General features: G+C 42.6%; 1 protein-coding gene across 16 annotated transcripts in view; it reads left to right on the forward strand.

Annotated features, from left to right (window-relative positions):
* The window catches only part of nedd4l (NEDD4 like E3 ubiquitin protein ligase), a 466,571-nt gene that overhangs the window by 208,441 nt on the left and 232,772 nt on the right, over positions 1 to 25,358 (forward strand). The window lies entirely within an intron of this gene.

Raw genomic sequence — 25,358 nt, forward strand, 5'->3', positions numbered from 1 at the left:
TAAAGGCTCAAACTCAGAGTACATTTAATATCAAAGTATACAACCTTGAAATTTGTCTTCCCACAGACAGCCACAAAACAAAGAAACACCGTGGGAACTGTTCAAATAAAGCATCCAACACCGAACCTGATAAAAAAAAGAACAAATTGCGCAAATGGCAAAAAGGACAAAAAACATAGAGAACATAAAACATCAAACTAGAGTCCTTGAAATAGTCTAGAATGTTCAGTTTAGTTTATTTACTTATTTGTTTGTTTCTTTATTTGTAACATATAGTAATTTTTATGTCCTGCACTGTACTGCCTATTACATAATATGTCTGAGGCCTCCGTCAGTCAGAGTCGACCATAGATACTGCATCCTAGCTGTCTAGATATACAAGCCGGGGTAGTACGATATGGAGAGCAAGCTGTTGCCCAAGTAGCAGGCTCCCCATCTCCACGCAACTGATGAACCAAAAGGAACAGCAAAAGGCGATACAGTTTGGTACCAGCAGTGTTGCAGGAGTTGTCAGTCAGCAATGAACTCAATGTAGCACTGCCTTCGGGATTCCAGCTCCAGATTTCTCCCTCGGGTATCAGTGGGTACAGCTGCAAGGCAGCGGAGGTTTGAGATCAGAGTATTCCTTCTCCTAGATGAGCTGCCAGCTATGGCTGATGAGCCCCATATGTCTGAAGCGACTGGTTTTAAGTTGGCAATTACTCCCCTTTACCCCTTCTGCTGTCAGTAAAAATTGTTGAGCTGGATTTGGTTGTCAGAGATTATTTGATGTGCATGCCATTGGGAGCATTTAATAGGTAGTGAGAGCTTATCCCCACTACCACCTCTGGCTATAACAACCTTAAAGAACCATGATATATACCAGTGGTAATAAACCTAATTTTAGTTTAGATTTATTTATCAAATAATTAATGAGTAGGAGCAGAGTTAGGCCTTCAGTCCATCAAGTTTTTGTCCACCATTCCATCATGGCTGATTTATTATCCATCTCAAAACATACAATGAAATGTGTCATGTGCATTAATAACTAACACTCCCAAAAATTTGCTGGGGGCAGCCTGCAAGTGTTGTCACACATTGCGACACCAACATCGCATGCTCATCATTTTCAGCACAGCAATATAAGCAGCAAACAAAATAGAGCAGGACAGTGATGCAATGATGGAAAACAAGTCAGTCTGTCCCATTCTCAGTCTCTCCCTCTCTCTCTCCCTTTCCCTCTTCCCTCTCCCTCCTTCCCTCTCCCTCCTTCCCTCTCCCTCTCCCTCCTTTCCTCTCCCTCTCCCTCCTTCCCTCTCCCTCCTTCCCTCTCTTTCTCTCCCTCCTTCCCTCTCCCTCCTTCCCTCTCTTTCTCTCCCTCCTTCCCTCTCCCTCCTTCCCTCTCCTTCTCTCTCTCCTTCCCTCTCCCTCCTTCCCTCTCCTTCTCTCTCTCCTCTCTCTCCTCTTTTTCTCTCTCTCCTTCCTTTTCTCTCTCGCTCACACACACACACACTCATGCTTCCAACTACAGGACTGCCTCCGGGCCTCGGATTCCCAGAACTTTCCAAAACTTTCTGAAAAGGTTGTCAGATGTGTAAACAAGCAAGCAGGATTAGTTTGCAGCTACAAGTCAGCACTGAATGTACAAGCACCAAACTTTTATTCCCGTCATGACAGTTTACTGTATGATTAATCTGAGACATGACTTGCTGTCTGGTAGCAGGTGCTCTTCCCTTATTTATCTCAAGTGAAAACACTCAATTTGATGCTGCTGGCTTTGATCCACAGATCTGTGGCTGCAAATATTTCTATTGTATTTTCCTTTTTCTACTCTATTTACATATGCATTGCTTGAAAATTTTTCAATTTACAAGTTAAAATAGAGCAAGAACTAAGTGCAGAATGGACACACAATGTGATTGATGCATTATCTAAAATGACCAATTTTGCTTGATGTTATGCATTTAAACCACTTGGGAATATTGGAACCTAGAGAAGTACGATTTTGGAAGGATCGTTTCAAGAAGCCTCTTAACTCCTTACCCAGCATAATCAAAAGAAATGTCAGAACCAGAACCTGGTTTAACATCATTGGCATATGTCATGAAATTTGTTGTTTGTTGTCATTTCAGGCCCTCTGTTGGTTGAAGTCAACCATGAATGTTGTGTTTTAGCTATGTATGTGTTGATACGCAACCCAGGGTGGTACGGGAGAGCAAGCTGTTGCCCATGCAGCAGGCACCCTCTCTCTACGCGGCAGAGACCAGCGGTGTTGTAAGTGTTGCCAATCAGTGTTGATCTCAATGCCTTAGGGACTCGAGCTCCAGATTTTTCCTCGGGGTTCACTCCCAAAGCCTTCTCCTCGAGTGGGTATAGCCGCTAGGAAGCGGAGGATTGAGATCAGAGTTTTCCTTCTCCTAGACGAGCTGACGAGCCCGATCTACCCGAAGCGACTGGTTTTAAGGCGCCAGCAACACGCCTTTGCCCCTTCTCCTGTCGGTAGAAATGGTTCCGCTGGGCTTAGTAGCTAAGCCACATGTGAAGGCCTGGAGCTGGGCTTGGTTGTCAGAGGCTGTTTGAGACACACGCCACTGGGAGCATTTAATAGGTAGTGGGAGCTTATTCCCATTACTACCCCTGGCTATAACAACCTTAAGGCAGCAGAACAGTGCCAGACATAATAATAAAATTACTACAAATTACAATAAGAAACTATACATCATTATATAAAAATTAAATAGGTAGTGCAAAAATATATATAAATAAAGTGAGGTAGTGTCAATGGGTTCATTGTCCATTCAGAAATCTGATGAGGGAGGGGATGAAGCTGCTTCTAAAATGTAGCGAGTCTGTGAGATGAGGTGTATATTCTATCTTATCTCTCGACTCTCAACTTCTGCAAGCTGTTAATTTGTGCTCCTGTTCCCCTCTGAAATCACTAGTGTTGCGGGTACAGTTCATTTGTGGCATTGCTGACGTAACAGGATGTGAATGCTTTGGATCAGCCCGGGATTCTGTCTGGAGCCACCTAAATCCAGTCGTGGAAACATAACCAGGGCCTATCATTACTGCATGTGCAGAAGTGTTGCTGGAGCCTGGCGTTGCTAGCTTCACATACAAGTGGACAGAAACTTCCAGTCTCCTCTGGAAATCGACAATAAATTTGTGGGGGAGGCATGGAGAGTAAGATTGCACATTTTATTTTAAGGTTTAAACTTTAACCAAAATATTCTTCAAATCCAATGAGGGAGTATTCGTGCAGAATATTTTTGGATTTAATAAATAATGATAAGTACTCACTCAACTTTTTAGTAACAGTTTCTTCCCCTCTGCCATCAGATTTCTGAATGGACAGTGAACCCATTTTTTGCTCTCTTTCTGCACCACATCTTGTATTCAAGACTCAAGATTGCTTAACGTCATTTCCAGTACACAAGTGTAAAGGAGAACAAAAAATTATTATTTATTGAGATACCACATAGAATAGGCCTTTCTCACTCTTTGAGACACGTCGCCTAGCAATCCCCCTAGTTTAATCCTAGCCCAATCAGGGGACAATTTACAATGACCAATTAACTGATCACTGGTTGTGGGTAGAAACCGGAGCACCCGGACGGAGCCCTCGCGGTCACGGGGAGAACGCACAAACTCCTGACAGGCAGTTGCAGGAATCGAACCCGCGTCGCCTGTACTGTAAAGCGTTGTACTAACCACTATGCTGCTGTTACTCCAGATCTGATGCTGCACAAAAAAGAAACAATAAGGTAACGAACACAACCAATAAATAACCACAATAAATGTAAATACCTGAGATAGCTTACATACATAGATTAATTGTATGTCTATAAAGTGACACTCAGCACAGGGGTGTCTGTACCTGAGGTGACTCTGACAGGAAATGATAAAGTAGTGGTGGTGGGGGGTGTGGAGGGGTGGGTTAGGGGGTAGGAGCATTGATCAGCCTCACTGCTGAGGGAGAGTAACTGTTTTTGTGTCTGGTGCTGGTGTGGTGCTACGTAGCCTCCTTCCTGATGGGGGTGGGTCAAGTCGTCCATGAACAGGGTGGGTGGGAAACCGTGATGTTGCTGGTCTTCCTCCTGGCACCATTCTATATCTATCTCCTTGATGACGGAGAGGTGGGTGCTGGAGATGCATTGGGTAGTTTTGACGAAGCGTTGTAGAGCTTTCCTGCCTGCAGCAGTGCATCTTCCATACCATGCAGTGATGTGGGATGCTCTCTACTGCGCATCTGTAGAAGGATCTGAGTATCGATGTGCATGGTCCAGTTCTCTTCAGCTCTCTCAGAAAGTAGAGGTGCTGGTGAGCTTTCCTGACTATGTCGGATGTGCTCCGGGACCCTGAGAGTTTGTGTGAGATGTGCTCTCAGGAGTCTGACCTACTTGCAGTTTCTATTGCTGTGCCACCGATGTAAAGTGGGGTGGTACTTAAACTACGGAATGTTGAAACGACTAGATAGGGTGGATGTGGAGCGGATGTTTCCTGTGGTGGGGGTATCCAGAACTAGAGGGTACAGCCTTAAAACTGAGGGGTTATTTTTAAGAACAAAGGTAAGGAGGAATTTTTTTAGCCAGAGTAGTGAATATGCGGAATGCTCTGCCACAGACTGTGGTGGAGGCCAAGTCCACGTGTATATTTAAGGCAGAAGTTGATAGTTTCCTGATTGGTCAGGGTATCAAAGGATATGATGAGAAGGCACGTGTATGAGTTGAGTGGGATCCGGGATCAGCCATGATGGGCTGAATGGCCTATTTCTGCTACTATGTCTTATGGTCTAGTGGAGTGTGAGTGTTGCAAGTTCTCTGAAGTCGATAAACATCTCCCTTGTCTTTTTGACACTGAAGAAGAGATTATTTGCCTGGCACCAGGCCACAAGCTCTTCCACCTCTTCTCTGCCTGATGCTTATCGTTGTTGTGATGAGTCCCACCACTGTTGTGTCATTGGCGAACTTGACAATCTGATTACTGGTGAGTTTTGGCCGTGCTCCCTTGTGTGAACCGAGTGTACAGCAATGGACTGGGCACACCCGTGTTAAGGATATATATCAGTGATAATAAACTTGATTCTGATTCTGAGCCATTTGCTTTAAATCTGTAAAGTTTATGAACGCAAGCAGATGCTGAAATTTCCGTTGATGGTATGCATCATGTTCAAGTACACCAGAATTCTGAGAACTGAATTAAGAATGTGTAAAAATGATCTGTATTTTCCAGTAACTGTGTCAGTTTCTCCGTCTGACTTTCAGATAGGACAGAGAGCGTTGAATATTATAGCACAGGACAGGGCCTTCAGCCCATCATGTGCTGACCTTGTAACCTACTCCAACCCTTCTCTCCTACATAGCCCATCTATTCTACCAACATCCATCTGCCTTTCTAAAATGCCCTTATGTATCTGCCTCTACCACCTCTCCTGACAATGTGTTCCATTAACCACTACTCCCTTTGTAAGAAAAAAAATGCCCCTGATATCAGTTCTATACTTTTCTCCAGTCACCTTAAAATTATGAAACCTCTCCCTATTTATCACTTCCACCCTGGGAAAAAGTCTCTGGCTATCCACTCAATGTATACCTCTGTCAAGCTCGTTCACTTCAAAGACAAAAGTCCTAGCTCACTTAACATACCTGAACATACCTTCATAAACATGCCCTCAAGTCAAGGTAAACTTCCTTGGCACCCTCTCTAAAGCTTCCACATCTTTTCCCTAATGAGGTGACCAGAAGAAGAAGAAAGCCCTTAACTCCGTAGTAGAGTCATCGGGACGCTGTCATGATGGTGTTTTTTAAGCAGGCTTTCTTACTTTTACCAGGCCGAGTTGCTAGCTCGACGCGCAACCCAGCAGGGATGGAAAGCGTGCAAGGGAGCCGGCTGGATTCGAACCCAGGAGCCTTCGCTCCAAAGTCCGGCGCTGATGCCACCATGCCACCATCCGGCTTGAGGTGACCAGAACTGAACACAATATTCTAAGTCTGGTCTAACCAGGGATTTGTAGAGCTGCAACATTACTTCACGGATCTTGATCTCAATCCCCTCACTAATGAAGGCCAACACACCATATGCCTTCTTAACAAACCTGTCAACATGTACAACAATTTTGAGGGATCTATGGAAGTGGATTTCAAGGTCCGCCTGTTCCTCCATGCTGCCAAGAATCCCGCCATTAATCCTGTATTCTGCCTTCAAATATGACCTTCCAATGTGACTCACTTCACACGTTTCTAGTTTGAACTCTATCTGTCATTTCTCAGCCCAGCTCTGCATCCTGTCAAAGTCGCATTGCAATCTACAATGACCTTCTACACTAGTTACAATGCCACCAACCTTCGTGTGAGCTCCAAACTTACTAACTCACCCTTCCACTTCCTCATTCAAGTCACTTATAAAAGTCACAAAGAGCAGGGGTCGCAGAATGTTCAGATAAGACTGAAGAGATATACTGTATACTTTATTGTCGCCAAACAATTGATACTAGAGCGTACAATCATCACAGCGATATTTGATTCTGCGCTTCGTGCTCCCTGGAGTACAAATCAATAGTAAATATTAAAAATTTAAATTATAAATCATAAATAAGACATAGAAAAGGGAAAGTAGGGTAGTGCAAAAAAACTGAGAGGCAGGTCCGGATATTTGGAGGGTACGGCCCAGATCCGGGTCAGGATCCATTCAGCAGTCTTATCACAGTTGGAAGGAAGCTGTTCCCAAATCTGGCCGTACGACCAGATATTTCCTGTTCTTTATGAAGGAAGTGTCTGCTGTAGTGTAAATCCATTCAGATTCTTTGGAGCTTTCACCTTTTATTTGGAAACTCTTTTTTGACTTGCTGTGATGTTTTTCAGAGCATAGTCCTCTGTTTGAGAAAGTTGCATGTGAAAGAGCAGAACTTCATTTTTTGCACTAGAGAGAGCAGAGGTAGATTCAATGTTATAAATCCTCTACTTCCATTTGAATTCCACTTTCCTGTCCTCTTCCCATAGAGACATACAGGCCCTTCAGCCCAACTGGCCCGTGCTGACCAAGTTTACCAGCTAAGCTAGTTCCATTTGTCTGTGCTTCGCCCATATTCCTCTCAACCTTTCTGACCCATGTATATGCCTAGGTACTTTTTCTTGGATTGTTGTATTCTGCTGTGTCCAAAAAACAGTTCATTTTCATTCAGAATATTTTCATTAGCTGAGTGCCCATTGTCCTCTTTGGCAGAGATGTCCAAAAATTTACAGTCCTCCCATTGAAAACAATTTTCCCAAATAGAAGATTGACGACTACAGAGTCACTGAAAGTGGGCCAACAACCATGGAGCCAGTTCAGCACTGGGGTGAGTGAAGATGGTCCAGGAGCCCGATGGCTGCAGGCCACAGCCCCGGAGCCAGTTCTGCGCTGAAGCAAATAAACATCACGGAGCAGTGTTCGCTTTGTCCTGGGTCTCTTGAGAAGGTTGTAAGTTCAGGGTTTGCTAATGGTGTTCTTCATAATCTGAGCAAGGCAGGTGCACCATTCCCTCCAAACGTAGAAATTCATTGAGCAGAATGCGGCATAGTTCATTGGTGGAAAAGAATGCCTTGGTTTGTATTTGAGCTATAGATTATGAATCAGGATAGTAGACTGACATATGAGAAAGATTTTTTTGTTCAGCTGAGTGAAATAGGAGAAGGTAAAACAAAACTCAAGTGCCTGGTAAGCTCTACACCATTGCAGAGAAACAGCATGCTGTGTTCAGTAGCCCGTGTTGGACCTGCAGTGCATTTCCACCATTTCAGATATGATAATTGCAGCATTCCTGATCTATTTCTGTTGTTCATAAAGCTGGCTATATATAGCTGAACAACATTAATGACCATATGAACTTTGACCACATTGAGTTTACATTAAACTAATTAGCAGCATTTTTAACAATGTTACACGTAATCTGAACTCTGTTGATGAATGCACACACACAGAAAATGCTGGGGGAACTCAGAAGGTCAGGTAGTATCTATGGAAGGGATCAAAACAGTTGACGTTTCGGGCTGAGACCCTTCTTCAGGACTGGAAAGGAAGGGGGAAGAAACCAGAATAAGAAGGTGGGAGGAGTACAAGCTGGCAGGTGGTTGGTGAGACCAGGTGAGGCGGGGGTGGAAAGGAATGAAGATGAAATAATAAGAAGAAGGAATTTGAACCAGGTGAGGTGGGGGTGGGAAGGAATGAAGATGAAATAATAAGAAGAAGGAATTTGAACCAGGTGAGGTGGGGGTGGGAAGGAATGAAGGTGAAATAATAAGAAGAAGGAATTTGGTAGGTGAGGAGAAAGGGAAGGAGGACTGGAACCAGAGAGAGGTGACGGGTGGCTGAGGAGTAGAGAAGGGTTGAAAGGGGAGCCATAATGGGGAATGGAAAAAGAGAGAAGGGGGAGTACGTATAAATCTGTTGATGCTGAAATCTGCTACACATCCTATTCCATAATGATGTTGAGAGTGAGTCTTAGTGTAATTCATGAAATCAAGCCCTGGGCAATGCACTCTTAAGACAATGGTTAGACCACAGTTGAGGCACCATTTTTGCTTAGCATACCCCATTGCACAGGTGAGATTGTAGCCATAACAAACTCGCATGTAAATTTAGACTCAAAGTGCCTAAGAAGAATAATGTGGGCTGCCTTAATGACTCAAACACGAGGAAATCTGCAGATGCTGGAAATTCAAGCAACACACACAAAAAATGCTGGTGAACGCAGCAGGCCAGGTAGCGTCTATAGGAACAGGTGCAGTCAACGTTTCGGGCTGAGACCCTTCATCAGGACTCGAAGAGTCTCAGCCCGAAACGTTGATTGTACCTCTTCCTATAGATGCTGTCTGGCCGGTTGCTTTCACCAGCAATTTTTGTCTGTGTTGCTTTAATGACTATTGCCTGATAGCACTCACATCGACAGTGATGAAATGCTTTGAGAGGTTGGTTATGACTAGACTGAACTCCTGCCTCAGCAAGGACCTGGACCCATTGCAGTTTGTCTATCGCCACAACAGGCCAACGGCAGACACAATCTCTGTGGCTCTCCACATGGCTTTAGACCACCTGGACAACACAAACACCTACGTCAGGATGCTGTTCATCGACTGTAGCTCAGCATTAAATACCATCATTCCCACAATCCTGATTGAGAAGTTGCAGAACCTGGGCCTCTGTACCTCCCTCTGCAATTGGATCCTCGACTTCCTAACTGGAAGACCACAGTCTGTGCGGATTAGTGATAACATATCCTCCTCGCTGACGATTAACATTGGCGCACCACAGGGGTGTGTGTTTGGCTAGGCATAGCTCAAATACCATCTACAAATCTGCTGATGATAGAACTATTGTTGGTAGAATCTCAGGTGGTGACGAGATGGCGTATAGGAGTGAGATATGCCAACTAGTGTAATGGTGCCGCAGCAACAACCTGGCCCTCAATGTCGGTAAGACGAAAGAGCTGATTGTGGACTTCAGGAAGAGTAAGACGAAGGAACCCGTACCAATCCTCATAGAGAGAATCAGAAGTGGAGAGAGTGAGCAGTTTCGAGTTCCTCGGTGTCAAGATCTCTGAGGATCTAACCTGGTCCAAACATATTGATGTAGTCATAAAGAAGGCAAGACAGTGGCTATACTTTATTAGGAGTTTGAAGAGATTTGGCAAGTCAACAAATACACTCAAAAACTTCCATTGTTGTACCATGGAGAGCATTCTGACAGGCTGCATCACTGTCTGGTATGGAAGGGCTACTGCACAGGACCGAAAGAAGCTGTAGAAGGTTGTAAATCTAGTCAGCTCCATCTTGGGCACTAGCCTTTATTGAGCAGTGTCTCAGAAAGGCAGCGTCCATTATTAAGGACCTCCAGCACCCAGGGCATGCCCTTTTCTCACTGTTACCATCAGGTAGGAGATACAGAAGCCTGAAGGCACACACTCAGTGATTCAGGAACAGCTTCTTCCCCTCTGCCATCTGATTCCTAAATGGACTTTGAGCTTTGGACACTACCTCACTTTTTTTAATATACAGTATTTCTGTTTTTGCACATTTAAAAAAATCTATTCAATATATGTAATTGATTTACTTGTTAATTTATTATTAAGTTTTATTTTATTTATTATTATTATTTTTCTCTCTCTGCTAGATTATGTATTACATTGAACTGTTGCTGCTAAGTTAACAAATTTCATGTCACATGCCAGTGATAATAAACCTGATTCTAGTTCTAAAGTAAATGTATTATCAAAGCAGATATACGTCACTATATACTACCTTGAGATTCATTTTCTTGCGGGCATTTACAAAAAATACAACAGAATTTACAAAAACTACACATAAAAGACTGACAAGCAACCAATGTGCAAAAGAAGACAAATTGTGTAAATAAAAAAAGTACTGAGAACATGAGTTGTGAAGCCTTGACAGTGAGTCTGTAGATTATAAAGTCAGTTCAGAGTTGAGGTGAGTGAAATTATCCACGCTGGTTCAGGGACTTGATGCTTGTACGGTAAAAACTGTTCCTGAACCTAGTGGTGTGGGACCTAAAGCTACTATACTGGCCTGAGTCTGGTGAGTGATCCTGAGAGCCCACCACCTTGAGCTGCTTTGATGTTCTTTGGACAGGTCATGGGAAAGGCCTTTTCCGTAATGGAAAAGAAAGGAATGGTTCACTCTTTCAAAGTGGGCCTTCAAATCCATTTCTTCAGGAGCAGAGAATATTTGAACAAACGGAGATTTAATAAGGTGGGATTCTGAAAATGCTTGAATAAGTAGAGGTAAACCTGTGTGAACTGAGTGCAACAGTGATCGTGTGATAGAAGAGCAAGTGTATTTCTGAGTGGACTTCTAGAGCTTTGAGACCATTCAAGATCCTGTCTGTCTTGCACATATAGAGCATTGACTTAAAACTTACAACTTACACATGTGTAATGTATGTATTGTCTTCCCACTAGTGTTGCAGGGTTCATTTTGTGCGGGAAGGAGGTTGTAGAAATGTTTTCTCAGTTTATAAACTAAATCTACATTTTGGTAAATACGTTGCCTTATTTTGAAGTTCATTACTTCTACATTATTCCATGTCCATGGAAAAATATAGTGTTTTCATGGTACCGATAAAGAAGGGAACAAAGAAATGTTGGAAACTCTCAAGTTTTAAGGTTCATGGAAAAATGTTGCTCTGGTTTTCTTGTTACCATGGCACCAAACAACAAATTCCAATTAAAATTTCATTTGCAAAGTAACCTTATGAGATTGATATTCGAATTGTCTGAGTTTAAAAGATTAAAGTTTTATATTTATAAAATACTGTTTGTGAGAAAATCAAGTTTCAGTGAGAATAACTACATATTTAGAAGTGAAATACACCAATTAATCAAACTTGGCACGTAGGGAGAACTAGTATCTAGGAAACATTTTGATCATTTTAAGCTCCGTTTACAGACATGCAGACATGCTTGGATTTTATTGAAGGTTACAGTCTTGTTGGTTCTCCATCAATTTCAACACTGACCATTGTGTTTGTGCAGCTCATCTGATGTGTGTTTGGAGCTGACTGTAGAGGCTAATTCTTGAATAGCAGAGACGTTCACTGTGGGGATGAGGGAGTTGTCCTCATTCCAAAGGCATGGCTGTTGTTGCTACTTTTTCTTCTGTTGGGCAGCTCCAGGTCCACATGATGCCCATCTTCTAAGTTGCTGTGAGCAAGTTTAACTAAGGCATGTTAACCATGGAGTCATAGAAAAGTACAGCACAGAAACTGGCCCTTTGGCCCATCCGGCCTGTGCCGGACCATTTAAACTGTCTGCTCCCACCGACTTTTACAGGGACCACAGCCCTCCATGCCCCTACTTTATCCAGACTCCCCTTAAACATTGAAATTGAGCTCGCGTGCACCATTTGACCTGGCAGCTCATTCCGCACTCTGGCGATCCTCTGAGTAAAGGTTTCCCCTCAAGTTTCCCTTAAACGTTTCACCTTTCACCCTTGGCCCATGATCTCTAGTTGTAATCCACCCCAACCTCAGTGGAAAAAGCCTGCTTGCATTTACCCTGTCTATACCCCTCATAAGGGATATAGAGGGATATTTATACCCCTCACCAGCTGTGTCTTGTGCCCTGTGTTCTAGATGGAGGGAAGCAAGTCTGCTGTAAGTAATGTTGCCTTTCACATATATCTCTTACAAGGTCTACCACAGTGAGTATTGCTGTTTTCCCACAGTCATATTTTAGCTGTGGGGTAACAACGTGCCTTAATGCAGCTGCAATCAAGCATTTTATTGTACCTCTACCTCACTGAACCTGTGCATTTGACAACAAACTTCACTTGAAACCTTTCAACAGTCTTCAGGGTAAAATTGAAGATCTTCTTATAACTTAATAAATAGCATTGATTAATAATCAAAGAAGGATGCATTCCTCAGAATTATTTATCCATCTGTTAGTACCTTCATGCTAGGACACCAAATGACATTAATATTTCCTTATTTTTAAATAGTCAGTATCTATTATTTCCACATGCCAACAACCAAGCAACTTGAGCCCTAATGAAATTGTTTGAGGAATGCATCCTGTATATAATTCAGAAATTCTGTCCTATTTGATTACTGGTAATAAAATTCCTTTGCTATGCTGTAATCATCTCTCTACTTTCCTGAACAATTATCTGCCCATTATTTACACCACTCACTTCCAATTTTAACAAAGCTTCTCACATATTTGAGTTTAGCCAACTGTGGAGGCCAAGTCGTTTGGGATATTTAAAGTGGAGGTTGATGGGTTCTTGATTAGTAAGGGTGTCTAAGTTTACAGGGAGAAGGCAGGACAATGGGGTTGAGAGGGATAATAACTCGAATGTTAAAAGGCCTGAACAGATTAGATATGGCAAAATTATTTCCCATGGTAGGGGATTCTAGGCCAAGAGGGCATGACTTAAGGATTGAAGGACATCCATTTGGAACTGCGATACGGAGAATTTGTTGCCACAAGTGACTGTGGAGGCCATGTCATTGGGTGTATTTAAGGCAGAGATAGATAGGTTCTTGATTAGCCAGGGCATTAATGGGTATGGGGTGAAGGCAGGGGAGTGGGGATGACGGGAAGAATTGGATCAGCCCATGATTGAATGGTGGAGCAGACTCGATGGGCCGAATGGCCTACTTCTGCTCCTATATCTTATGGTCTTAAGTCAGCCTTGATGGAATATTGGAGAACACCCAATGGGTCGAATGGCATAATTCTGCTACTTTGTAGAAACATAGAAAACCTACAGCACAATACAGGCCCTTCGGCCCACAAAGCTGTGCTGAACATGCCCTTACTTTAGAAATTACCTAGGGTTACCCATAACCCTCTATTTTCTAAGCTCCATGTATCTATCCAGGAGTCTCTTAAAAGACCCTATCATATCCGCCTCTATCACCGTCACCAGCAGCCCATTCCACGCACTCACCACTCTCTGCATAAAAAACTTACCCCAGACATCCCCTCTGTACCTACTTCCAAGCACCTTCAAACTGTGCCCTCTCATGATAGCCATTTCAGCCTTGGGAAAAAGCCTCTGACTATCCACATGATCAATGCCTTTTATCATCTTATACACCTCTATCAGGTCACTTCTTATCCTCCATCACTCCAAGGAGAAAAGACCGAGTTCACTCAACCTGTTCTCATAAGGCATGCTCCCCAATCCATAGTCATAGTCATAGTCATACTTTATTGATCCCGGGGGAAATTGGTTTTCGTTACAGTTGCACCATAAATAATAAATAGTAATAGAACCATAAATAGTTAAATAGTAATATGTAAATTATGCCAGTAAATTATGAAATAAATCCAGGACCAGCCTATTGGCTCAGGATGTCTGACCTGCCAAGGGAGGAGTTGTAAAGTTTAATGGCCACAGGCAGGAATGACTTCCTATGACGCTCTGTGCTGCATCTCGGTGGAATGAGTCTCTGGCTGAATGTACTCCTGTGCCCACCTACTACATTATGTAGTGGATGGGAGACATTGACCAAGATGGCATACAACTTAGACAGCATCCTCTTTTCAGACACCACCGTGAGAGAGTCCAGTTCCATCCCCACAACATCACTGGCCTTACAAATGAGTTCGTTGATTCTGTTGGTGTCTGCTACCCTCAGCCTGCTGCCCCAGCACACAACAGCAAACATGATAGCACTGGCTACCACAGACTCGTAGAACATCCTCAGCATCGTCCGGCAGATGTTAAAGGACCTCAGTCTCCTCAGGAAATAGAGACGGCTCTGACCCTTCTTGTAGACAGTCTCAGTGTTCTTTGACCAGTCCAGTTTATTGTCAATTCCCATCCCCAGGTATTTGTAATCCTCCACCATGTCCACACTGACCCCCTGGATGGAAACATCCTTGTAAATCTCCTCTGCACCATTTCTATGGTTTCCACATCTTTCCTGTTGTGAGGCGACCAGAACTGAGCACAGTACTCTAAGAGGGGTCTGACCAGGGTTCTATATAGCTGCAACATTACCTCTCGGCTCTTAAACTCAATCCCACGGTTGATGAAAGCCAATGCACCATATGCCTTCTTAACCAGAGTCAACCTGCGCAGTATCCTGTGGACTTGGACCCCAAGATCCCTCTGATCCTCCACACTGCCAAGAGTCTTACCATTAATACTATATTCTGCCATCATATTTGACCTACCAAAATGAACCACCTCACACTTATCTGGGTTGAAATCCATCTGCCACTTCTCAGCCCAGTTTTGCATCCTATCAATGTCCTGCTATAACCTCTGACAGCCCTCCACACTATACACAACGCCTTCAACCTTTGTGTCATTGGCAAATTTACTAACCCATCTGTTCACTTCTTCATCCAGGTCATTTATAAAAATCACGAAGAATAGGGGCCCCTACTCTTATGGTTTCATTATTCTTTAATTCTTACCCTTTTTGAGTCTACTTCTAAACAAATCAGAGCAGAGACATTTCACCTTTACCGATATTGCTATACTATCAACTTGATCTTTTTAATCCATTCTAAATTAAATCTCGTGGTCAGTTGCTATGTCTGTCCTGTTCGAGAACAGATTTGTGCTTTGGTATGACATAAAGATCTTCAGATAAAAAGAATGCTACCAGCAATCAGCTTATAGAGGTGTGGATGGATACGAACTCCCATTGTTTTGTGGCATCCAAAACCTGATGACGGTAATATATTCCTTATCAATTTATTTTCCCTTTTTTTTAGACTAAGTCTTGTTCATTTTAACTCTAATATTTATGAAGCCCTGCTCTGAATTGTTGTCCTAATCTCTTGATTACATCTTCCTGAACTTCAGCCCACCATTTACCCACATCAGTGGCACCCTCATATCTCTGCCCGATAACAGCTTCCTCTTCTGCCCCTTGCGTAATATTTTCCACCTGTGCAAGATTTTATTTTCCCTGGCAACAGGGAATCTGGGGCCGACTGTCTGAACTGCAGGAGATATGTCCACCCCTATTATCAACTGAATACCATATCATTACTCTTCTCTGGCCCTGTTATTGATTTCTAACCTTTCCAGGTCTTTAAATTAATGGAATAAGTACTCAATGTGTCTTTCTTATGATAAACATAAACTCGTTCTGATGAAAGGTCATTGAAAAGAAAATTCAACTCTTCCTCTTGACCCAGATACCATCTAATCTGAGTAGCTCCAACCCATTCAATTTCAGAAGGGAAGAAGTTATAGGAGCCTCAGGATTCACACTACCAGGTTCAGGAATATTTATTACCCCTCAACCATCAGGCTGTTGAACCAGAGGGGATAACTTCCCTCACCCTGTCACTGAACTGTTCCCACAACCTATAGACTTACTTTCAAGAACTCTTCATCTCATGTTCTTGATATCTATTGATTGTTTGTTTATTATTATTATTCCCTTTTTTCTCATTCTTTTTGTATTTACATAGTATGATTTATTTTCTACACATTGTTTGCTATCTGTCCTGTTGGCTGTGGTGTTTCACTGATTCTATTGTGTTTCTTGTATTTACTTGGATTGCCCACAAGAAATGAATCTCAGGGTTGTATATGGTGACTTTGATAATAAATTTTGCTTTGAACTTTGAATAAAATACAAAAGGAGGGTTTTTGGATTATCGTCCTTGAGCTGGTTCTTTGATCAAATTAATTTATATTTTTCCTCTGTCCATAAGACGTGGGAGAATAATTAGTCCATTAGGCCTATCAAGTTCACCTCACCATTCCATCATAGCTGATTTCTTTTCCCTCTCAACCCCATTCTCCTACCTTCGCACCATAAACTTTGACACCCTCAGAATTTCAGCTTGACACACTTTATAGATATGTATTGGAGAATATATTGACTGGCTACATCACAGCCTGGTAGGGAAACACCAATGCCTTTGAATGGAAAATCTTACAAAAGGTAATAGATTTGGCCCAGTCCCTCATAGGTAAGGCTGTCCCAACCATTGAGCACAAATACATGAAACTCTATAATAGGAAAGCAGCATCCATCATGAGAGATTCTTGCCACCCAGGCCATGCTCTTTTGTCACTGCTGCCATCAGGTAGAAGGTACAGGAGCCTCAGGACTCATGCCACCAGCTTCAAAACAGTTACTATGCCTCAACCGTGAGTCTCTTGTATAAAATGGGACAACTACATTCATTCACTTGCCCATCCATTGAGATGTTCCCACAACCTATGATCTCACTTTAAGGACTCTTTATCTTGTTATTTATTGCTATTTATTTATATTTTCATTTCACAATTTGTTATCTTCTGCACTTTACTTGATCTTCATTGACCCTGTTATAGTTACTATTCTATAGATTTGCTGAGTATGCCCTCGGGAAAATGAAATCTCAGGGTTGTATGGGGTGACATATATGTACTCGGATAAAAATATACTTTGAACTTTAATCAAGAACCTATTAACCTCGGTTTTAAAACAAACTCCCTCTGCTTTACCCCACTGGTGTCCACTCATTTACCCTTCTTTGTAACCTTGTAATATTTCCCTTTCCAAGTATTAGTCCAATTAGGCTTTCTGAGTCTCTTCAATAACACTTGTATGGCAGTGTACTTGTGGTCACAGCAGCTTGCAATGTAAAACAAGTGAGCTGACTTTTGAAAGCTGAAGTGCAAAGGGTTATGTGTGCCATTCTAGGTGTGGTGTTCCCAATTAGTTCAGTGTTTAAAATCTATTTTTGACTTGCTATCAAATACCCTTGAAGCATTGTTCATGTTTGCCTTGTTGATAAATGTTGCCTGGAAACTTTACAAGTACTTAATAATCACCTCTTAATCCTTTTCCTATCACTCCTTTGCTCAAGGGCAAGAGCTCTTTGTGCAAGAAGAAATAGTTCTGCTTCTATCTTCAGTGTGCAAGACCCTTCCCCTTTCATTTTATTAGCTTAAAGATTCATTGTAGTAAATAAATAATTTTGTAGAGATTTTGTATGCGTTGTAATTCCAGAGCTCCATTGGCTGGAGTTGACCGTGGATACTGTGTCCAAGCAATCTATGTGGTATGCAAGTCAGGGCAGTACGATATGGAGAGCAAGCTGTTGCCCGTGTAGCAGACTCCCTGTTTCCATACAGCTGATGAATCCAAAGGAACTGCAGAGGCCGATATATTTCAGCACCAGCGGCATCGCAGGAGTTGCCAGTCAGCATTGAACTCTATGTAGGACTGCCTTAGTGACTCCAGCTCAGGATCTTTCCTTGGGGTTTACTACTGAAACCTTTCCCCATGAGTGGGTATAGGCGCAAGGCAGCGGAGGTTTGAGATCAGTTTTCCTTCTCCTAGATGAGCTACATACCATGGCTGATGAGCACCATCTGCCTTGAGTGACTGGTTTTAAGGTGCCAGTAATCCACTTCTCCTGACAGTAGAACCAACTCCTCCAGGTTTAGTAGCTGAGCCACAAGTGAAGGTCAGGAGTTGGACTTGATTGTCAGAGGTTATTGGAGACGCACTCCATTGGGAGCATTTAATAGGTAGTGGGAGCTTATCCCCACTACCACCCCCGGCGAAAACAGCCTTAAGGAACCAGAATTCTGATGAAGGACCTAACAAATCAACTGTTTATTCCCCTCCGTAGATGCTACCTGACCTGCTGAGTTCCTTCTGCAATTCGCATGTGTTGCTCTGGATTTCCAGCACCTGCAGAATCTCTTGTGTTTATAAACAAAAAATTATCATTCATCTGAATTTTTAAAACCAGAAGAAGATTGAAGTACCATATAAAAACAGTAACAAACGGGTAGCCTGGCAAAACCTCCCAGATCTGTATGTCAGCAACATAAAACAAACAGAAAATTTGGCCCCAAGTCAAGTTGTGCATGGGACAGCTTAGTTTCTAGGAGTTTATAGAACGAGGATCAAGACGGGAATGGTTGAGGAAAGAGTCACTTAATTTGGCTTATTGCTTAGCTGCAATTCATTGATACATGCTGTGAATTGCTGGGGCCCAAGCACTGATCCCTGCCCTACTACTGCCATCCTGATAAAGGTTAATTTATTGCAGATCCCTTTTCTGAAAGCATTGTCCCTCATTACGTCGTTGCCAATAAACTGGACTCTGACAACTCTCACTTGTTCCTCAATCATACTTCATTGTTCTTGGGCACAAGGACAACAGCTTGGCCCCTGTCACCCACACTGTTCTGAGTTCCGAACAAAGGAATGCAATTTTTGTACAGAATTGACGAGCAGTTACAGATATTGATCATTTGGTAAACTGTGTACTTTTGATTTCCTTACTTGCAAGATCAATCCAATACAAATGCGAGAAAGTCTGCAGACACTGGAAATCCAAAGCACCACACACAAAATTATGGAAGAACTCAGTGGATCAGGCAGCATCTATGGAAATGAATAAACAGTGGACACTTTGACCCGCTACTCTTCTTCAGGACTCTGCTTTAAATATACCCAGTGACTTGGCATCCACAGCCATCTGTGGCAATGAATTCCACAGATTCAGCACCCCGTGAATAAATAAATTCCTCCTCATCTCTGTTCTAAATGGATGTCTCTTTTTTCTGAGGTTGTGCCCTGCGGTCTTTGACCTCTGTAGGTAACATTGTTTCCACATCATCTAGGCCTTTCAGTATTTGAGTGAGATCCTCCTCCTTCTAAACTCCAGCAGGTACAGGCCAGGAGGCATCAAATGCTCCTCACACATTAACCCTTTCATTCCCAGGATTTCTCATTAACCTCTTCTGGATCCTCTCTAACCCCAGCGCATCCTTTCTTAGATACTGAGATACTGTATTGAACAGTCAGATCAAGGAATATAAGAGCAAGGAGGATATGATAAAAATTTATAAAATGTTGGTTAGGCCACAGCCAAGTTACAGTATACACTCTTCGTGGCGACACTATGAGAAGGGTTTGATTGCACAGGAGGAAGTGCAGAGAAGACAAATCAGGATGTTGCCTGGAATGACGAGGTTCAGTTATGAGGAGAAACTGGACTGGTTTCTTCCAACTGCTGAAGGTTGAACAGGGACCTGATAGAGGTGTACAAAATTATGAAAGGCATATACTAGAATAGAGAGCAAGGAACTTTTCCCCCACACAGAGAGCAAAAGCCAGAGAGCAAAGGTTTAGACCAAGAGTTGTAGATGAAGAGTATTTTTCCCCCAGAGAATATTTGCAATCTGGAATGTGCTGACTATGCGTCCGAAGGAGAAAGGTATTTTCAAAACCTGCAAAAAATATGTAGACAGGCACTTGAGTTACTAGAGCAGAGAAGGATACAGGCCAGGAATTGGTAAATGGTATTAGTACAGCTAACATACTGGATGTCTACTTAGGGATGATAGGGCTAAGGGCCAGTTTCTGTGCTGCTCTCTGCAAATCTGTGAAAAGTTTGTCAAATTTTCAGGAGTTGCACTTTTCCAGTGGTCCCACTGCTGTACTCGGGATTAATCTGATTGTGACTACACCCTTGACCTATCTCCCTGTTTACAGTGTAATTTCTTCTGGGAATATACATGCCCAATTCATTGAAAATGGTGTCACAGGTAGATAGGGCCTTGTTCCCATGTTCTCAATATTTATTTCACGTTTATTTATTATTATGATTATTTTTTTGTATTTACACAGTTTGTTGTATTTTCTACACTGGTTGAACACCCAAGTTGATATGGTCTTTCATCGATTCTATTATGTTTTATTATTCTATTATGGATTTATTGAGTATGCCTGCAAGAAAATAAATCTGGGGGTTGTATATGGTGACATATATGTACTTTGATAATGAATTTACTTGAACTTTGAAGAGAGGTTTTGGCATGATTATCTTCATAAATCAGAGTACTGAGTTCCGGAGTTGGGATGCTATGTTGAAGTTGGGCAAGACGTTGGTGAGACCTAATTCAGTGTATTGTATGTCAGATCTTTCCACTGAAGTTGGGTGAGACTAGAACTAGAGGTCATAGGTTAAGGGTGAAAATGAATATTTAAGGGGATCCTGAGGGCGAATTTCTTCACTCTGAGGGTAGTGTGAGTGTGGTACAAGCTGCCAGCAGAAGTGGCAACATTTAAGAGAAGGTTGGATAGATACATGGATGGAAGGGGTATGGAGAGCTGAACTCCAAGTGCAGCTTGATGGGATTAGGTAATTATAACCGTTTAACATGCACTGAATGGGCTGAAGGGCCTGTTTCTGTGCTGTAGTGTTCTGTGAGAATCGTTGTTTCTAAGGTTTTTATGCTTGTAGCCAACCACACGCAAGTCCTTGGTCTTCAAAAAGCAATAGTAACTCACTGCACTGTCAAATTACTGAAATGAATGAAGTTGCTTGAAGGAAGCATAATCGATACAGTTTGACATTGTTTCTTCAGAAACAGTCAAAAGGTTGGGTACATAAGTAAGGTTGTAAGTACATTTTTAGTGAATAGTGACAGAATACCAGATTCATGCCTAACTGAGTTAGAGCAACTTGCCTGAAATTAGCCCATATCTCTCTCAACCTTTCTTGTCAATGTACCTGCTCAAATATGTTTTAAAAGTCATTATTGTCCCGGTCATAATGAGAAGCTCATATCACCTACCTATGATCCTTTGCACTGAAAAAGTTGCTTCTCAATTACATCTTCCCCTCAGGAGGGGATCAGCTTCTTCCACTCTTCCGTCAGATTTCTGAACAGACCATGAACATGACCTTGCTGATCCTTGTTTGCTTTATCTATCTATCCACCTATCTATCTAATTGTAACATAGTTATTTGCCTGCACTGTACTGCTGCCTCAAAACAACACATTTCATGACTTATATCAGTGACAATAAACCTGATTTTGATTCTTAAATCTATACCCTCTAGTTTTAAACTCCGTTACCCTGGGAAAAAGGCTGTGACCATTCACCTTATCTCATCATCATTGTCCTGTGCTGTGTCGTATGACGGGACCATCACGGTCTTTCCATGACTATGATTGTTCTTGGCACATTTTTTACACAAGTGGTTTGTCATTGCCTCCTCTTCTGGGCAGTAACTTCACAAGACTGGTGACCCCAGCCATTATCAATACTCTTCAGAGTTTGTCTGTCTGGCATCAGTGGTTGCATAACCAGAACTTGTGATATGCAGCAGCTGCTCATCCACTACCTGCTCCCGTGGCTTCATGTGACCCTGACTGGGGGGCTAAGCAGGTGCTACACCTTGCCCAAGGGTGACCTGCAGTCTAACGGAGGGAAGGTGTGCCTTACATCTCCTTTGAAAGAGACGTATCTCCACTATGCCACCTTATCTATGGCTCTCATAAAGTTACTTACCTGTATCAGGTCGCCCCGCGGCCTCTTATGCTCCAGAGAAAAGACCCCATCTGTTCAATGTCTCCTTATAACTCAAGCCCTCTACTCCCAATGCATTCCTTGTGGATTTTTTCTACACCTTTTCCATCTTAATCACATCCTTCCCATAACGAGGCAACCAGAACTGTCCGTGATTCTCCCAATGTGGCCTTGTAACGTCCTAACATTAAGTCACAATGGATACTCTATATCCTGACTGATGAAAAACAAAAAAACATCCAGTGAGCAGCTGTTGTCTGGGTGAAAACGCCTTGTTAATGAGAGAGGTCAGGGGAGAATGGCCGATCTGGGTCAAGTTGACAGGAAGGTGACAGAAACTCAAACAACCATATGTTACAACTGTGATATGCAGAAGAGTACCTCTGAAAGCACAACATGTTGAATCTTGAAGTAGATGGGCTTCAGCAGCAGAAGACCATAGACTTACAATCAGCGGCTATTTCATTAGGCACAGGAGATACCTAATGAAGTGGCCACTGAGTGTAGTAGCGGTTGATCTCCCTCCCATAGGGATTGGCCTGTGAAATAGAACACATAGCAAGTATAAATGTGTCCATCAGGAAGTGAGCATCTGAACCCTCCAAGCATGCCTCGAGCAGCGACAGACACATGTGGCTTGGCAAAAGCAGCAGGGATGGAAAATTGGCTGGGGGACAGGAAAAATAATATTTGTGAAGATTGTTTTCTGGACTGGAGCGAAGTGTACGGTGAAGATCCCCAGGAGTTCCTCAGATATCTGTTGGCAGAGGAGAAGAAGCTGTTGTGAAAATGTTAGATGTGCGTATTCATGTTCCTGAACCTCCTCTCTGACAGGAGTAATGAGATGAGGTCATGTCTTGGATGATGGTGGTTCTTAATGATGATGTCACCCTTCAGAGGCCTTTTGAAGATGTCCTGAATGGTGGAGAAGTTAGTGCCCAAGGTGGAGTTGATGCATAGGGCTGGGAAACCTGTTGGGCCTGGTTGTTGTCTCAGAAGACTTTTCAACTTATCCTCATAGAGGGATCAGAAATGGAGAGAGTGAGCAGTTTCAAGTTCCTGGGTGTCAAGATCTCTGAGGATCTAACCTGGTCCCAACATATCGATGCAGCTATAAAGAAGGCAATACAGCAATTATACTTCATTAGGAGTTTGAAGAGAGTATGTCAACAAGTACACTCAGAAACTTCTATAGATGTACTGTGGAGAGTATTCTGTCTGGTATTTGGGGGGGTGGGGGGGTTACTGCACAGGACTGAAAGAAATTGTAAACTTAGTTAGCTCCATCTTGAGTACTAGCCTACAAAGTACCCAGGATATCTTGAAGGAGCGGTGTCTCAGAGAGGCAGTGTCCATTGTCAAGGACCTCCAGCACCCAGGGCATGACCTTTTCTCACTGTTACCATCAGGTAGGAGGTACAGAAGCCTGAAGGCAAACACACAGTCCCGACGAAGGATTCCGGCCCGAAATGTCGACCGATCTTTTCCACGGATGCTGCCCGACCTGCTGAGTTCCTCCAGCATGTTGTGAGTGTTGCTTTGACCCCAGCATCTGCAGGTTATTTTGTGCAGTGACTCAGGAACACCTTCTTCCCCTCTGCCATCCGATTCCTAAATGGACATTGAATCCTTGAACTACCTCACTTTTTAATATATATTATTTCTGTTTTTTGCGCGATTTTTAATCTATTCAATATACGTATACTGTTATTTATTTATTATTATCATTTTTTTTGCTTTCTTCTATATTATGTATTGCATTGAACTGCTGCTGCTAAGTTAACAAACTTCACGACACGTGTCAATGATAATAAGCCTGATTCTGAGTTCTGAAGGAATGAGTACACTGAGCTGAAGAATGAGGTGTCATCAAGGATATATTTTGATGTTTTTGCCTCTTTTCATATTGCAGTTGGACTGTAATGAGACAGTGCTATGTGGAGCATAGACAGACAGTATCATTTTCCCCGTGTTGAAACATCTAATATCCTAGGGTTTGTCATTTATGTGAGAGGAGGAACGTTCAAAGGAGATGCATGGGGCAAGATTCTTTCTCTTTTTATTTTTTTACTCACAGAAGGACAGGTAGCTGAAATGTGTTGCCAAGGTTGGTGCCAGGAAGATGTGATAGAGGCATTTAAGAGGCTGTCAGATGGCTACCCAATTATGCAAAGAATGGGAAAGATTATTTGCTGCAGTCTACCGTTACTACAGAGACTGGTACAATATGTGTTTAGGACAGAGAAGTGGGCAGGAAAATATCACTGCAGACACTACCCACACTGCAAATGATCTTTTCCAGCAGTTCCCTTCTGGAAAGTGCCATAGGGCTATTTAAATTAAAACTTCACACCATCTTAAAAGCTTCTTCACCAGGATGATTGACCATTCTAGATAGCTCCCACCCACCTCACTCTATTACCCCTGTCACTGCACTGCACTGCAAATACTTTAAACCATTTTTAATGCTGTTTACATTATAAATAAATGCTGGTATTTATGTATTTGAAAACATTTTATTCTATATTTGTACTTTATCCCCTAACTTTCCTTATTATATAATTATTTATTCTTTATAATTGTGAACATTGTTGTTTTTCTGTTGCATGTCGCACCAACACACCACAACAGATTCTTAGAGGTAATTACACAATGTGATGCAGAGCTCAGCAGATCAGGCAGCATCGACGGACGGGAATAAACAGCTGATATTTTGGACTGAGACCCTTCATCAGGACTGGAAAGGAAGGGGGAAGAAGTCCTATTAGATTATGAGGACACTCAGTCCTCGTTTATTGTCATTTAGAAATGCATGCATTAAAAAATGATACAATGTTCCTCCAGAATGATTTCACAGGAAACACAGGACAAACCAAGACTAAAACTGACAAAACCACATAATTATAACATATAGTTATAACAGTGCAAAGTAATACCATAATTTGATAAAGAGCAGACCATGGGCACGGTAAGAAAAGTCTCAAGTCCTGATAGCCCCATCATCACACGCAGACGGTAGAAGGGAGAAACTCTCCCTGCCATGAGCTTCCAGCGCCACAAACTTGCCGATGCTGCCCCTTTGGAAGCACCTGACCGCAGCAGACTCTGAGTCTGTCCGAAAACTTCGAACCTCCGACCAGCCCTTCGACTCCGAGCACCGAGCACCATCCTCTGCTGAGCGCTTCGACCCCGCCCCGGCTGTCGAGCAACAAGCAAAGCCGAGGACCTTTATTACATATAAATGGTAAGGATCAACGACCAACTTTACGCACCATATATGTAAATGAAAATGGTGCATAAAGTTGAAGCCTTGATCCTTGATATGGACATAAGGGATTGATTTAAGTAAGTGTCACTAGCGTAATTACTTCAGTACAGTACTGTGAGCTGAAGAGCCTGTTCCTGTGTTCACTATACTATGTTGACCCATTGTCTCAGCTTGTAGCTAAAAACGTCCTGAAAAGTTGAGCAGTAGGTCAGTTGTTTCAAGATTCCAACCTCTTAACTGTTCTGTGGCCTTTTAGTGGCTGACCCAGTTGACTGCAGTATGTCGGCGGCAGGGAACTTCATATCAG

Source organism: Mobula hypostoma, chromosome 3 (assembly GCF_963921235.1).
Source record: "Mobula hypostoma chromosome 3, sMobHyp1.1, whole genome shotgun sequence".
NCBI classification, from domain to species: Eukaryota; Metazoa; Chordata; class Chondrichthyes; order Myliobatiformes; family Myliobatidae; genus Mobula; species Mobula hypostoma.